Source organism: Rattus norvegicus, chromosome 2, assembly GCF_021556685.1.
Source record: "Rattus norvegicus strain SHRSP/BbbUtx chromosome 2, alternate assembly SHRSP_T2T, whole genome shotgun sequence".
Taxonomy (NCBI): Eukaryota; Metazoa; Chordata; class Mammalia; order Rodentia; family Muridae; genus Rattus; species Rattus norvegicus.
The window spans coordinates 140078575-140092884 of record NC_141535.1 but is presented as its reverse complement, the minus strand read 5'-3'; the positions used below and the strand labels follow the sequence as shown (position 1 = coordinate 140092884).

At 44.5% G+C, this 14310-nt stretch overlaps 1 pseudogene; it reads left to right on the top strand.

The window, feature by feature from the left end:
- The first annotated feature begins 344 nt into the window (after positions 1 to 344).
- The window catches only part of Rexo1l1-ps1 (REX1, RNA exonuclease 1 homolog-like 1, pseudogene 1), a 77228-nt pseudogene continuing 63262 nt past the window's right edge, over positions 345 to 14310 (top strand).

Below are 14310 nucleotides of genomic sequence, written 5' to 3'. Positions count from 1 at the left end.
GGTTTAAAATAAAATGAAAAAACAAAGGGGTATATCCATACCCATAGAAGGAATATGGTTCTAGAAGGAATTAGGGGGTGATGGTTAGGTTTGAAATGCAATGTCCAAACTTCTCAAAAGAAATTAATAAAGACATAAAATAAAGACCAAACAAACATGAGGACAAAATGGAATCAGGAATTCTAATTGATCCAGTCACTACACTTCCTGGTAGGAGGAACCGGATAATCCGGAAGCTGTCTAGAGGATAGTCGATCCAACCCGATTGGATCAACTTAGAGTAGAGAGTTCCGCCCACCGCTCTGTATTTAAGGGCTGCTGCGACGCCTCCGCTTCCACACCTACTCTGGTAGGCGAATTACTCACTCGCTCCAGAGCTGCGTCTCCAGGGCAGCATGAGCCTGAAAACTGCGCAAAGTTGGTTCCCACAAGGGCATCCTGAAGCCAGGAGAGTCCTGGTTCATCCAGTTGGGAACTTCCTGCTGTCTTACTACCAGTGCCCCCCAACTTGTTGCCAGACCCACCAGTTTATCGTGGTCCAGGTGCCTTCCCCGAGGCCTGGCCCTGGGGCGCACCACGGCTGGCTTGCAGCGCCTTGGGAGCAGCTACACTGGCGACCCCAGGTGGTCTGGAGGAAGATACTCTGCCCTGAGACGTTGACCACGTCGTCGTCGACTGCGTCTTCCTCCTCTTCGTCATCGTCGTCTGCTGCGTCTTCCTCCTCTTCGTCGTCGGCTATGTCTTCCTCCTCCTCGTCGTCGTCGTCTTCCTTGTCGTCCTCAGCCTCAGCTCGAGAGAAGAGGAGGCTCATCCACACGTCCAGCCCCAGCCTGGCCAACACCACAGCTGCCAAGAGGACCTTCAGCAGCAGCATAGCCACAGGTCAGCCGCCACACTTAAACACCTACATAGTCACTCCACAGCAAGTTATCTACAGCTATACTTTAATTGGAGTGAAGAAGCCCGTCCTCACCAAGGAGTTTAAGGACAAGATCCCTGTAGCCATGCGTCAGCACTACTTGGGCTTGTTCACCGAGGAGTGCCTTAAGTTCTCCTCTTCGCACCTGGAGGCCATCGAGAAGGCGCAGTCAGAGGAGAAAGTGATCTACGACAGAAGTCCCAGCAAGAACAAGTACCTGAATGTCGCCCTGCACACCCTGAAGAAGCTCAGGGGCCTGGTTCCCAGCGCCATCCCGGGTCTCAGCAAGGCCACCTTGTACAGCCGCCTTCAGGGCTATCTGCTCACGGAGGAGCAGCGCAAGGTACACGGTTTCCCGTTTGCGCATCCGGAGAAGCCAGGGTCCGCAATGCTCTACACACGAGAGCAGCCGTTGAGCACGGCACACAGGACCTGCTGCCGCTGTGGCAACAAGTTCCTCGTGTCATCCTCGGGCCGCTGCCTCAGCTCCGAGCCCTGCGTGTACCACTGGGGGCGAGTCCTCTCCAACCCGGTGCAGGGAGGCTGGCAGGTGCGCTACTCATGCTGCTCCGCGCCCATGGGAGCCACAGGCTGCAAGGTGGCCAAGCAACACGTGCAGGACGGCAGGAAGGACAACTTGCATGGCTTCGCCAAGACCTTCCCAAAGAAGGACTGGGAAGCGCACGCGGGAATCTACGCCCTGGACTGTGAGATGTCCTACACCACACACGGCCTGGAGCTCACCCGCGTCACAGTGGTGGACACTGATCAACATGTGATTTACGACACCTTCGTCAAGCCAGACAATGAGATCGTGGACTACAACACCATGTTTTCCGGAGTGACCGAGACAGACCTGGCGAACACCAGAGTTAGGCTGTGTGATGTCCAGGCCGTGCTCCTTAGCCTGTTCAGCACTGAAACCATCCTCATAGGACACAGCCTTGAGAGTGACCTGCTGGCTTTGAAGTTCATTCATGGCACTGTGGTGGACACATCCGTGCTCTTCCCGCACCACCGGGGCCCCCCCTTCAAGCGCTCCTTGCGGGGCCTCACCTCCCAGTACCTCAACCGGATAATCCAGACAGACAGCGGTGGACACAGCTCCATCGAGGATGCCACAGCCTGTATGCAGCTGGTGACCTGGAAGATACAAGAAGACGCCAAGACCTCGAGCCCCTCTCAGCAGCAGGCCTCTTCCCAGAAGTGCGACCCTCTGCCGAAGCTGCGGGTTTGTACTAGCCGATACACCCAGACACCGAAGATGCTGGAGATTCCAGACGTGTTGTACCTGGAGGAAAGTGATTCAGATCAATCTCCCCAGCTAGAGACTTGAGCACTTCTCGGCGTTGATTACGCATGTGTGGGTGAGGAGTGGGTCCCCTACAGTTGCAAAATATTTAGTCCAAGCTTGAAACCTTGTAGAGTTATGCCATCTTGTCAGCCAAGTCTGGGTACTGCTTGATGTGTTGTGGGTGTGAAAATTCTTTATACAGAATGACTTTGGTTAAGTCTCATCACACCCAACTAAAGGGAGAAGGAGGAAGTATTTCAGCGGGTTCCGGAACTTTCTCCCAGAGCTGACCCAAAGAAAACAATCTGGCCTTAGAGGTGAGACTATTTTGATTTTCAACAAGTGTGACTGGAACTGTTAGCTGTGACTTTAAGATTAACTTTGCCTAAGTAGAAGCTATCACTCCTAGTTTGCCAGGTCTTCAATGCATCAAGAAGTTCGATGAAATTTTTTGGTTATTACGAGTTCCAAGCAACACTGATAGTTTTTAATTTTCAGGGTTTTTATTTTGTTGTTGTTGTTGTTGTATTATTTTTGTTCTTGGAGTTGAAATAGTATAAGACTTTTTTTTTTTTAGATGGGGCTAACTTTTTTCCTTCCACTTCACAAATAAATTCCATTTATACAATATATCAATTATAAAATGCAAGCGGTTTTTGAATGGTTTTCAGAACTTGGTTGAAAGTTTATTGAATTATTTCCACTAGAAAATATTGTGGACCCAAATACCCTTTATCTCTTCTTAGGGTTATTGTTTTTAACCAGAAAATCAAAAGCACTTTTGTCTTAACTGTGAAGGAAGCCCCCTAGCTGGGTTAAAGGTCACTTTCTGTTACTGTATGAAGGCTAATGCAAGCCACTGTGTTTTAGAGGGCAAGGGGAGAAAATTAACTAGTTTTAACCACCCAACTTTTAGGTGGCATAGGATAAGTTTAATAAGGAATGTTAGTGTTTGTACATGCCAATAAAACTTTAAACTCTTTATACCCAAGGCAGGAAGGTGAACTCATTAGCATAGTATTTCTAATATGTTCAAAATGGAAATAGAGCTCTTAATACTGTTCTTTTCCCCCCTGTTTCACCTGTGTGGCCTAGAGCTGGTTTTGATCTTTTTTCTGTAACCTCTAGATTGGGACTACAAGTATGAATTACCATGCCTGGCTAATGTCCCTCAAAACTAAATGCTAAATCACCAGTTATTCTTTGGACTAATAACTCTTGCCTGTGTTTTTTGGCTTGTAATCTTGTTGTTATTCTCAAATAAAGTTTTTATTTTTAATTATAGATTTGTGCCCATGTGTTTGTTTACATTTGGTAGGGTAGGAGTAGGGTTTGAGAAGGACTGCCAGGACAGGAGCTTCTAGGTCCGAATCTGGAGTCCTGGTCTTTAGAGGAGCCAGTCTTATACCGAGTCTTCTGGCTTCCAGAATTTGCTTTCCCAAGCCCACTTGGAGCTCTGACTTGAGACAAAGGCATCCTTTATAAGACCCCAGCCTTCACATCTGGGTACCTCTTGTCAACAGTGGACTTAGCCTGGGTGGGCTACCCTGGCTGGCTTGCTTTTCGTTCTGTGCCGAGAGAGAATAGATGTTTCTGTTGGCCGATCACTTGTTTTAAGAGTCTGGCTTTGAACTGTGCTTATGTGGCTGAAATGGCTGTGGACTTTACTCCATCTCCCAGTTGTTATAAGGATGACAAGCGTGTGCCGAGACTGTTGGTTAACTCGGGTTACATGTTCAGCCCTTGTTTTTATTTTATTATTTTTAATATATGTTTTAATACTTTAATCTGGGGACTTAGCTACTAACTCTGTGTAACCAACCATGATTTACAACTCCTAGATACTGGGTTTAGAAGCTCATATCACACAACCAGCCAGAGTTTATGTGGGAAAGAAAAAAAAAGATGTTTGGGAAGGATAAAATCTCGAATTGAATTAAAACTATTCTAGAAAAGAGGAGAGTAGGATTGTAGGCATTGGGACCATATTGGCGATCTTCTGCTTTCACTATTTTATCAGTTAAACAACAGATCGGGGATAGAGGTGTGGGGGGAGTTGGTGTGGGGGGAGTTGGTGTGGGGGGAGTTGGTGTGGGGGGAGTTGGTGTGGGGGGAGTTGGTGTGGGGGAAGTTCTTGTGAGGCACCCAGCACAGCAAACAACAACAGCAATTTCTGATCTAGTTTTCAAAGACAAAGTACTTCACGATTGTTTAAAGCTGTAGAGAAGCCCAGCTTGTCCTACAAGGCAGATGCTGCTTTCACAACAGTGCAGTGTAAGGAGAGCAAATTAGCAGGACGAGAAACCTGTCCTGCTTGCATTCATTTAAGGACACTGGAGTAGATACAAACCTGAGCTCCTCTGGCTGTTAGCAGTTTGCTGGAAAATCTTCATCATAATCCTGTAACCAATGCATTGCATAGCCTCTGGGTGTTTAATTACGATGATCATACTAACCATTTGCAAGAGTACAGCTTTTATGTAGTTAAGAGTCATATCCTTAACCCATTTTCAGAAAACACGGATTGCAGCTGAGCTCTGTGCAGATGGAATTATTTTTCAATAATCCAAAACAGTATCGACCAACTTCTGAATGAAAGAAACTGAATAATCCATGTAGAATTAGACCCTTCATCTTTAGTTGGGCAGTGGTGGGGCATGCCTTTAATTCCAGGACTTGGGCGGCAGAGGCAGGCAGATTTCTGTGAGTTCAAGGCCAGCCTGCTTTCTAGAACAAGTTCTAGGGCAGTCAGGGCTACACAAAGAAACCCTGCCTCAAAAACCAAAACAAACAAAAACAAAAGAAAAAGAAAGAAAGAAAAAGAAAAGAAAAAAAGTATGTTCATCGCTAACTATTTTATTAAACAGAGTCATGATCAGGTAGCAATGTTTGGGGGATGACAGACTAAATATTAATGAAAGTCCCATAAGATTGCAATAGAAGTCAGGTTGTGGTGGCTCATGAGGTGAGCAAGAAGTTTTACTGCAAATTCAAAGTCAGACCAGTCTACAGAGTGAGACTCTGTTCAAAGCGGGTGGAAAATTATAATACATCTAAAAGAATCCCATTTCCTTGTGCCTTTACAGTAAGGTTATATATAATATGACGAATTAATCATATGTTTGGGTTATAGCATTGCAAACTGTAAGTCTAGAAATGCCACCATGTGCTGAAAAAAAAGAAAAAGAAAAACTTCTTGAGACAGGGTCACACTGCAGCTCTGGCTGGCCTGAAACTTACTTTGTAGACTAGGGTAAGCCAGAACTCAGACCTGCCTCTGCCTCCCAAGTGGTGGGATTAGAGGTGGATGTTACTACACCCATTGCCTGAAAATATTTGGTAATGATTAATGACTGTTATTATGTATACTATGCTCTTAAGAATATTTATTTTTATTATTTTTAATTTTGTGTATATGTGTGTGACGGTTATAAATGAATGGATGCCAGGGAGGCCAAAAGAGGGCATTGTTTTCCCCTGGAATTGTAGTTAAGGGTGGTTGTGTGCTGCTCAACATGAGCGCTGGGTTCAGATCTCTGATCCTCTTTAAGACTAGTAAGCATGATATGATATGATATGATATGATATGATATGATATGATATGATATAAATGCTTGAGACTGTACTCTTACTTACAGAAAAGTGTTATTTTGAAGTGATACCTGGTGCACCACCAGCAGCTTCAGATAAGCTTCAGATAGCTTGTGCCTACTTGAGTCAAGATTGCATCACGATGTCAAGTCATGTGACTGACTTATGCTGTCTTGGTTTTTGTAAGTTCACAATATCATATTTGCACAAGACTGGCTGATGGGACTGGTGATGTGTCTCATTTGGTAAAGTGTTTGCTTAGCATGCACAACCCCTGGATTGTATCCCTCCCTGATACAACATAAACCACATGAGCAAGTACACCTGTAATCCCAGCACTCAGGAGGCGGAGGCAGGAGACTTAGGATTTCCGAGGCATTCTTGGCTACACAGGGAGTTCAAGCCCAGCTTGGGTCAGTTTTTCTTTTTTTAAAATCTAAGCTATATTATTACCATGCTGTTCTCACAAAAGATGGCATAATTTATGTTAATCGTTTGGGTAAGTAGAAGCTACCCAATGAGTTTGAAATGATTTGTGGGGCATTTACGTCAGGACAGTTTACTCGTGCCCTCATTTTTGTTCCTTCTTACATATCTGGACTTCCTTCACAACGAATGAGAAAAGTAGAGCTTCGAAAGACTTGGGTTAGAAAGAATTATGTCTTTAATACAAGCACAGGGGAGGGAGAGGTAGGCGGCTCTCTGTGAGTTTGAGGGTGGTCTGGTCTACAAAGTGAGCTCCAGGACAACCAGAGTCATGTAAAGTAACCTGTCTGGAAACAAGCAAACAAATAACTCCCACCCCCCAAGCCCAAACCAAAAAAAAAAAAATAAAATAAAAAATAAAGAGTCAGAATGGAGGCTGGAGAAATGTTCTGCAGTTAACAGTCTGGCTTTTTCTTTTTCTTTTTTCTTTCTCTTTCTTTCTTTCTTTCTTTCTTTCTTTCTTTCTTTCTTTCTTTCTTTTTTTTTGCAGAGGCCCCAGGTTCAATTCCCTGTACCCACATGGAGGCTCACAACTGGTTGTAACTCTAGTTCCAGGGATCCAACCTGTTCGTCTGGCTTTTTCTGGGTACCACACCCTCACGATGCCCATAATGCATGCCCACAAATCCTCACACACATAAAATTAAAATTAATGCATCCGGTTAGCCAGGGACATTCAGATGACTGCGAACCCACTCAGAGTAATGTGTGCTGTGGGTTTCTGTCCCTAAGTTTATCTAGAAAAATGGCCTAACCGTAAGGATGTGGCAGAGCAGATTCGAGTGTCCATGAAACTGTTCTCACACTCTGCCTCAGAGCACGTCACCCCAGGCCACTGTGCATTTCCATTTTTAGTGAAAAGCATGTGAACCCCGTCAGAAATAATTTTCTTTTATACATGGAAAAAAAATTAAATCAACTTGGCACATTTCCTGAGAAACTAAACTCAGATTTTCTCAGTAAGTTTTTTTCGGACGTTCTGTTAATGGCTTATTTTATTTTTCCTTTTTTCAATACATTTTTAAAACTTCATTTTACATCCTGATCACAGCCCCACCCCTCCCTTCGAAGTCCCACCCTTAGAAGTCTCTCAGAGCACTGGGAGCACCCTTGGGTACCACCCCACCCTGGGACATCTAGTCCCACTGAGGCCCAACTCTTCCAGTCCAGGGAGAGGGGGAAGGGACCCAATGGCAGGGAACAGACATTGAACCCCTGCTTCTCTGTGAGTCCCCGTGGGCCAAGGTCAGTTGGTTCTGCGGGCCTCCCTGTGGTAACCTTGCTCAAGACTGAGACTCTCTGAGCTCTGCCTGATGTCTGGCTGTGGGTTTCTGCACCCGTTTCCATCTGCTGCCGGATGAATCCACTCAGGAGACAGATTTGCTCGGTTCCTGTCTGAAACCAGAGCAGAGCAACGTTAATGGTGTCAGGGGTTGGCTCTCTCCCATGGGATGGGCCTCAGGCTGGGGCAGTCATCGTGTTGGCTGTTCCCTCAGTCTCTGCCCCATCTTTATTCCTACGCATCTTGAAGGCAAGACAGATTTTGAGTTGAAGGTTTTGTGAGTGGATTGATGTCCCTCTCCCTCCTCTGGAATTCCTGCCTGGGTTCAGGAGATGGTTCCTTCAGTCTCTAAATCTCCCTGTGGTAGGAATCTCAGCTAGCACCCCCCCCCCCATAGACGCCTCATATCCCCTCTCCATCCCATGCCTCTAATGGTCCCAGAGTTGCCCCCTGCTGATTTCCGTTCCCTCCTTCCCCCTTTTCTTTCCTACCCAGTTCCCTCTCCATCCACCTCCGATGGCTATTTAGTTTTCCCTTTGGAGTGAGATTCGTCTGTCCACCCTTGGGGTCCCAGTTTCTTTGGGTCCGTGGGTTGCTTTATGGCTGTCCTATGCTTTATGACTAATGGCCACTTATATGTGAGTATGTACCATATGCATTTTTCCGGCTCTGGGTCATCTCAGAACCCAGAGATGATATTCTCAAGTTCCATCCATTTGCCTGCAAGATTCATGGTGTCTTTGTTCTTAATAGCTGAATAGTATTCCATGGTGTAGCTATAACACATTTTCTTTATCCATTCTTTAGTTGAGGGACATCTAGGCTGTTTCCAGTTTCTGGCTGTTACAAATAAAGCTGCTATGGACACGGTTGAGCAATTGCCCCTGTGGTAGAGTGGGACATCTTTTGGGTATATGCCCACGAGTGGTATAGGTGAGTCCTTAGGTAAACCCAAAGCCACCAAAATGATGTTCAAAGTGGTTTTACAAGTTTGCACCCCCATCAGCAGTGGAGGAATGTTCCCCTTGCTCCCCATCCTCATCAGCATGTGCTGTCACTTGAATTTTTGACCTTAGCCATTCTGATGGGCATAAGATGGAATTTCAGGGTTGTTTTGATTGGCATTTCCCTGATGACGAATGTCTAGATTAGGTAGGTCTTAAAGAATTTTATTTTTATCATTTTCAATTATATGTATACGTGTAGGTCTGTGCATGTGAGTGTAGGTTCCTGCAGGTGCCAGGAGGGTCAGATCCCAGAACTGAAGGCAGCTGTGGGTCATCTGATGTGAGTGCCGGGAACCGACTCTGGCTGCTGGCTCTGCAAGAGCAGTCAGTACACATGCTTTCTAATGCAGCCATCTCTTTAGCTGCCTGTAGGGCAGGTTTTAACTTGTTATGCTTCTTGGGAAACTGAGGAGACTCCAGGCTGGCTCTTGGTGCTTGGAAAACGTTATGGATCGAGTGATTATGTTTAGTGTACAATGCAATGGTGATTTCCTGATCTGTTGTAACTCTGTAAACGAATTGTGCTTGAATAATGCATCCGAAGAATGGGAAATGGCCTTGTTGGAGGAGGTGTGTCGCTGTGGGGGTGGGCTCGAGACCTTCCTCCTAGCCATGTGGGAGCCATGTCTGCCTTTGGATGAAGCTGTGGAACTTTCAGCTCCTCCAGAGCCACATCTGTCTGGCCCTGCTGTGCTCCCACCTTGATGATAATGGACCGAATCTCTGAACCTGTAAGCCAACCCCAATTAAATCTTGTCCTTTATAAGAGTTACCTTGGTCATGGTGTCTCTTTACAGCAATGGAAACCCTAAGACAGTAACTAATATACTATGCCTAGAGCACATCTCCTGTGTAAGTAACTACACCATGTGTAATGTCTGTTCCTCATTGTCAACTTGACCACATCTGGAATGAACACAATGCAGAACTGGAGGGCTCACTTGTGATCTAGATCCTGAGGCTGGAAGACACAAGTTTCTGACCTGGTTCCTGGCATGGAGATCTTGAGGCACTGAAAAGCTTAGGCCCAGGCAAGGGAGTACGCACCTTTAATCCCAGGAGGCTGAGGCAAGGAGATCTCTGAGTTCAAGGTCAGCCTGGGACAAAGCAAGTCCCAGATCTTGGGAGGGTTATACACACCTTTAATCTGGGCCACATCTTCTACTGGAGACCTACATAAGGGCATTGGAAGGAAGAAGACTCTCTTCTCTGCCTGCTTGCATCTACTTGCCAGCACATCTGGTGGAAACTACTTCTACCGAAGACCAACTGAAACAGCCAGCCTCGTGGGACCCAGCAACTACTGGATTCTTGGACTTCCCATTCACAGCTGACCATAGTTGGGGAGTTGAACTGCAGACTGTAAGTCATCACAATGAATTCCCTCAATATAGACATTCCATAAATTCCGTGACTCTAGAGAACCCTGACTAATACACCATGTCCAGAGGTAAGTAACCAACGCACTGTGCCAAGCACAGTCACCCTATGTAACTAATGGGCCATACCATGAACACACCTTCTAGCTCAGTAACTAATACACCAGGTCGAGAGCACACATTCTGGTTAAGTAATGAGTGTCTCATTCCAGAGCACGCTTTCTATCTTGATACCTTCGGTGGGCCACGCTCTTTCTGCAGTTGATCATTGCAGCAATTTGTGTCCTTTGGCCACACTTTGCACACTTCCTAGTGGGTGCTTTGTTTTTGTGTTGTGAGACAGGGCCACATTGTGTCTTCCCTGTGTTGGAGCTCATGTTCTTGTGTTTATCCCCTGAGTGCTAGAATTATAGCCACATGCTACTGGGTCTGATTTTACACTCTTGTCTTTTTATTAATTGTTTATATTTATTTTTGTCACTTTGTTTTAAAGTTAATCAATTAAAGATGGCTATGGTAGTGCACACATGTAAATGGGTAATTCTAGAACTTGAGAGTCTGAGGCAGGAGTATCCTGGGTTGGAGGCCAGACTGGGGTCTCTTCTACAGTGTGACTCTGTTTTTGTTTATTTTTCTTCGTTTTTTAAGAAAGAGAAGAAACAGATATTAATTTTCAGGCTCCAGAGAAGTCTCAGTAGTTTAAGAGTGCTTGCTGGTCTTAATTGTGAGTTTGGTTCCCAGCTCACAATTGCCTGTAACTCTAGCTTCGGGGGATCTGAGACCCTCTTCTGGTCTCTGTGGACACCAGGACACCAACACACACATACCTTACACACAGAGACACATATACACTTAAGTAAAAATAAAACCTTTAGGGTTAAATTCTTTGATGAGCAACTGAGTTAACTAACATTTGCATTATTCATGTGCATTCAGGTCTACAGAAATCTCAAACATCTTGTCTCTTTCTATGTCCTGATTTGATTTGATTTGATTTGATTTGATTTGATTTGATTTGATTTTGAACTTAAGTGTTGGGAATTGAAGCTAGGGCCTCTTGCTTGCTGGATAAGTGCAGCATTTTGAGCTGCCTCTCTAGCCTATAGTAGGCCCATAGTAGCTCTAGTCAGTACAACCACAGCAAGGGTCTCAGGGTCAACTTTTACCTGCCCTGCCACTCTGTGATGGCAAGTTGTGGTTTGAGCGAGAATGTCCCCCATGGACTCCCATACTTGGTCCCTAGTTGGTGGCTCAATTCAGGGAGGTTTAGGAGGCGTGGCGTTACTGGAAGAAGTAGGTCATTTGCTCTAAGCAAATCTGATAGATCTAAATTTCTCTCTATGCTTCAGTTGATTCTTTTCTTTGTGCTTGCATTTAAAGATATGAGTGATCAGCTTGCTGGTCCAGCACTCAGCCTGCCTGCCACGATGGAGTCTAACCCTGTGAAAACATAAGACAAAATAAACTCTTTATTACTTAGTGCCCACACAGACCCAGTGATTAAATTTAATTATCCCTTTACTGCAGTGGACTTGTCAGAAACAGCTTGTTGTCTAGCTCCCTCTTCGCTGTGCGTGAGGTCTCAATAGTGCATGAGCCCTTTTGTACACTTGAAATCTCTGTTTTCTCTTCAGAAGGTAAGAGGGACATAGAGTTGTAATGGTCTGTTTTCATGAGGCATTGAGGAGAGACTTTAATTTAGCTTTAAGACTTTCATTCTAGATGCCCGGAAGACAGTCTTCTGTTAGCCTTTGGAACAAGATGTTGAACTCTCGGCAACCCCTGTGCCATGCCTGCCTGGGTGCTGCTTCACTCCCACTTTGAAGAAAATGGACCCTCTGAACCTGTAAACTAGCCCCAATTAAATGCTGTCCTTATGGGTTTGGCCCCCAAAGACTCATGCGTTTGAATACTTGGCCCAGGGGGAGTGGCGATATTAGGAGGTGTGGTCTTTTTGGAATTGGAGGAACTGTGTCATTGTAGGCTTGAGGTCTCTTATGATTAAGCTTTTCCCAGTGCGGAATTCTAGTCTCCTCCTGGCTGCCTTCAGAACACAATCCTCTTGTGTTGCTTTTGGATCAAGATGTCGAACTCTCAGCTCCTCCAGCACCAATTCTACCCGCACACTGCCATGTTTTTTATGATGATGATGATGGACTAAATCTCTGATAATGTAAGCCAACCCCAATTAAATCTTTGACTTTATGAGAGTTGCCTTGGACATGGTGTCTCTTCACAGCACTGTAACCCAAACTAAGACACACCCCATGCCTATGTAATGTAAAAGCAGCCATACAAAATAGCTAGATGCAAACACTAGATGTGTTTCACTAAAATTACTGGAAGGGGATGAGGGATGCGGGATGCAGGATGCTGAATGCTGAAACTGAAATCGCATGTATTATTTATACTTTTCCTTTGCATTTTTTCTTACCGTTTTATGGTGTGAAAATTGTCCTTATTGTTTTCTTGTTTTTGTTTTTTGGTAGCCTAGGTTTTTGTTTTTTGGTAGCCTAGGATGGTCTGAAATTTGTGGCAATCTTCTTAAAACATTTTCTCAAGTATATCAGCTACCACACCCAGGCCAGAATATGGAAACTGCTCTTATCTCACAGAATTTCCAGGAAGAGATGAGACATTCAATTTAACTTGACATGATATCAATTTAATTATGCAATTGGGAGGGATTTTACAATTTTTATGACAATTGTGTAAGCATATTTTCAAATAATTTTATGTGAACAGACAATATTGTTCAATAAATTACTAGTATGGTATCGTGACACAAAGGTAAAATATATCGGGTTAAATATGATTTTATCTTTCTGGTACTGTTTCTCATAGATTTTTATCAAACAGTGTGGATTCTTAGTTCATTTCTGGATGCATTTAAATGTGGACTGGAAAAATTGAAAAAAAAAAAGAATGTATGCATCAAGGAAAAGTTTATGAAGTGATCAGATAATGAAGCCTGCTTGGTGTCATGGAAACTTAGGAGACCAAAGACTCAGTCCGCTGCAAATTTGTTATCTCATGTTGTTTGGGCTCCAGATGCTGCTCGTTACTCCTTCTGTTTTATCCTTTGTCTGCTAAATTCTTTTCCAGTTCCTCAGAGCAGCTGTTGTAGATTTTCTTTGCTTTCTGTTTCCAACCTTATCATGTCTCCCTCCTGGGCTGGAGAGCCAGTGCCTGTGTCTGTCCTGGGAGCTCCCACAGGACTCTTCCCTTGTCCTTGGACATCTCTGCTGCCTTTCCTGCTCTATACCTCATTTTTCTGTTTATTCCTCTCCTTTTCCTGGGGAACGTGGTTATTTTGATTTCTACGACCGAATCATCTGTGTTCTCACAACCACTATTTCTGAACACTTTCCATAAAACTATTTAATTGTTGATCTCCTGCATCTTTTTTTTGTCTCCCTTCTTCTCCCTTATATATTTTTTAAAATATTTACTTCATGAGTATGTATGTATTGCTTGCCTGCCTATGTGTGTGCCTAAAGAGACAAGAAAAAGGTATAGGACCCCCTGGAGCTAGAGTCAGTTATAGACGCCGCAAACATGTGGGTGCCGGGAAATCCAGTGCTCTTAATCCCTGAGCCATAGCTTCGACCCCAACAGTCACTCTCCTTTTGAAACAGTTTTCATGTATCCCAGGCTTGTTTCAAACTCACTATGTAGCTGAAGATGACATCCTATTCCCAGTTTGCCTACTTGCGTGCTTTTGGGATGGCAGGTGTAGGCTACCACGCCCAGCTTCTTGCTCTCCCTGAGTCAGACCTTGTCCAGTCTCTCAGCAGTGATACCTCGTGCCAGTGAACATTTACTCTGTTGACTAAGGTACTGTCCTCATTGGTGTGTATTGGCCTGTATCACCCCTTCACTTATACCTTAAAGTAATCACAAATCTACAACCAAATAATTAATTTCTAGGCCTCTTTATTTGAGGATACTGACCAGCCTTTTAGGCTATTTTGCATCTTAAATGTAATCTATACCCAATACCTTCCCTTAACCAAGTATTCTTAGCTCTCCCATACTGAAAAATCTGCTTTCTCTCTGCTGTTTTTTCAACTCTGATTTCTATTAAAAACCTTCTTTCTCCACATTCCCACCATCATTCCTGTTCTCTTTATATTCTCATTTGTCCTTGGTAACTAATGTATACTTCTAGGGGAATTTTTATTTCTTGGCTTCTGGAAGATTGTTTTCTTCATATCTAGTATAGTGGCTTGAATGGGTTTGGCCCCCATAAACTCATGTGTTTCAATGCTTGGCCTACAGTGAGTGGCACTATTAAGGAGGTGTGGCCTTTTTTAGAGTAGGCGTGGCCTTTTTTGGAGGAGGTGTGTCTC